Consider the following 2,411-nt stretch of genomic DNA (forward strand, 5'->3'; position numbering starts at 1 on the left):
TGATTTCTACTTTTATGGCTTTTTGGTCAGAAAAGATGCTGTGTAATATTTTGATGTTTTGGATTCTGTTGAGGATTGCTTTGTGGCCTGAAATGTGTTCTATTCTGGACAATGTCCATGTGCGTTGGGAAAAATGTATAATTGGCTGTTGTTGTGTGGAGTGTTCTGTATATGTCTATCAGGTCAAACTGATTGCTTGTGGCGTTTAGATCTTATGTGTATTTATTGAGCTTCTTTCTAGATGTTCTGCCCTTCACCAAAAGTGGTGTGTTGAAGTCTCCTACTATTATTGTGGAGCTTCTGTTTCTCTTTTCAATGGTGTTAGATTTCTTTTATGTATTTTGGGGCCCTATCAGTGGTGCATCTATATTTATTATGGTTAAGTCCTCCTGGTGTAGTGACTCTTTAAGCAATATGTAGTGTCCTTCCTTGTCTTTTCTGGTATATTTTATGTTAAAGTCTGTTTTGTCAGAGATTAGTATTGTCACTCCTGCTTTCTTTGTTTTTGTTTGGCATATATATATTTTTTCCATCTTTGATATTATTATTATTTGTCTGTGAGTCTAAGGTGTGGCTCTTGTAGGCAGCATATAGAACAGTCATGTTTTTTATCCGTTCTGCCACTCTATCTCTTTATTGGTGCATTTAATCCTTTTTTATTCAGTGTAATTATTGGTAGCTATGTTTAGTGACATTATTTTGTTTTTGTGTGTGTGCGTGTGTGTGTGTATGGTGTTGACAGTTCTTTTGTTCCACTTAATTTTCTGTGCTGAGGCATTTTTCTTTATGTATTTTCTTTCATCTTTTTCACTATTGTTGATTTTGTGTTTGCTGACTCTGTTTTTCTTCTTTTAGTTTGTATCGGTAGATTTGTTTTAAACCAATTTTTACTTGGTGATATCACCTTACCTTTCTCTCCACATGGAAGTTCTATGACTGAACTATTTAGTCCTTTTTTTGTTTTAATGTTGTTATCATTTACATGCTGATGTCACTGTTTCCTATTTTCAGTCTTTTGAGTTTGACTTGTTTTTGCAACTAACCTATCTGGGTTGACACCTGGTTGTTCTGTCCTGTGTTCTTATCTTGGGTCATTGTCTGATATTGTTGGTTTTCTAGCCAAAGAACTCCTTTGAATATTTCTTGTAATGTTTGTTTTGTTTTTACAAATTCTCTTAACTTCTGTTTATCTGAAAATGCCCTAATTTTGCCACCATATTTGAGAGAAAGTTTTGCTAGATATATAAAATCTGTGCAGACTTTTTTTTTTTTTTTCCTTCAAGGGCTTATATATGTCATCCCATTGCCTTCTTGCTTGCATGGTTTCTGATGAGTAGACAGTGCTTTGTCTTATTTACTCGGCTTTGTAGTTGACATTTGGTTTATCCCTAGCTACTATTAAGAATGTGTCTTATCTTTGTCTTTGGCACGTTTGATTAGAATATGATTTGGTGACTTTCTTTTGGGATCTACTCTGTGTGTGGTCCAATAAATTTCTTGGATAGATATCTTCTTGTCTTTCATAGTATCAGGGAAATTTTCTGCCAGCAAATCTTTAAAAATTCTCTCTGCATTTCCTGTTATTTCTCTTCACTCTCCATTATGGTACTCCAATCACTCATAGATTTTTTCTCTTTATAGTGTCTCACATGATTCTTAGAGTTCATTCATTAAAAAAAAAAAAAAAACTCTTTGATTTTTTTTTCAAATAAATTGGTTTCAAGGGATTTATCTTCAGTCTCACTAATTCTGATTTCCATTGCCTCAATTCTGTTCCAGTGACTTCCTTTTGGGTTGTCTAATTCAGAAATTTCATTGTTAATTTTTTGGATTTCTAGTTGCTATCTCTCTATGGTTTCTAGCGCTCTGTTGAATTCATTGTTCTGTTCTTGTACTGCTTTCTTGAATTCCACTGTTGCTTTTTCTGTGTGTTCTTTGGGTTGTCCAGAGTTTTGCCTGATTTCCTTCCTGATCTCTTGAAGAGCTCTGAATATTAATCTTTTGAATTCTAACTCTGGTAATTCCAAGACCTTCTCTTGATCTGGAACATTTCCCCATTTTTTGTTTGATCACTTTCTGGAGCCATCTTGACCTGGTTCTTTATGTGGTTTGATATCGACTCCAGTCTCTGAGCCATCAGTAAGTTATTATATTTATTTATTTATTGTATGTTTGCTTACTGTGTCCTAGCTTTTTGATTTGTTCAGATATGTCCAAGTAGGTGGCTGGGAATGAGAGCTATTCTTGTTATTGGTGTCTTTGAAGCTTTCAGATCCTGTCACTAAGTAGGTGAGTTCAGTAGTCTGTTTATGTTTCTTGTGCAGATTCAGCTCAGGTGTCCAGGTCATTAGTCACCGAGTATGTGTTGCAGACTCTAACCTAAAGTCCTAGGTGAGCAGAGATCTGTAAGG

The sequence above is a fragment of the Elephas maximus genome (genome assembly GCF_024166365.1).
Source record: "Elephas maximus indicus isolate mEleMax1 chromosome Y unlocalized genomic scaffold, mEleMax1 primary haplotype SUPER_Y_unloc_1, whole genome shotgun sequence".
Taxonomy (NCBI): domain Eukaryota; kingdom Metazoa; phylum Chordata; class Mammalia; order Proboscidea; family Elephantidae; genus Elephas; species Elephas maximus.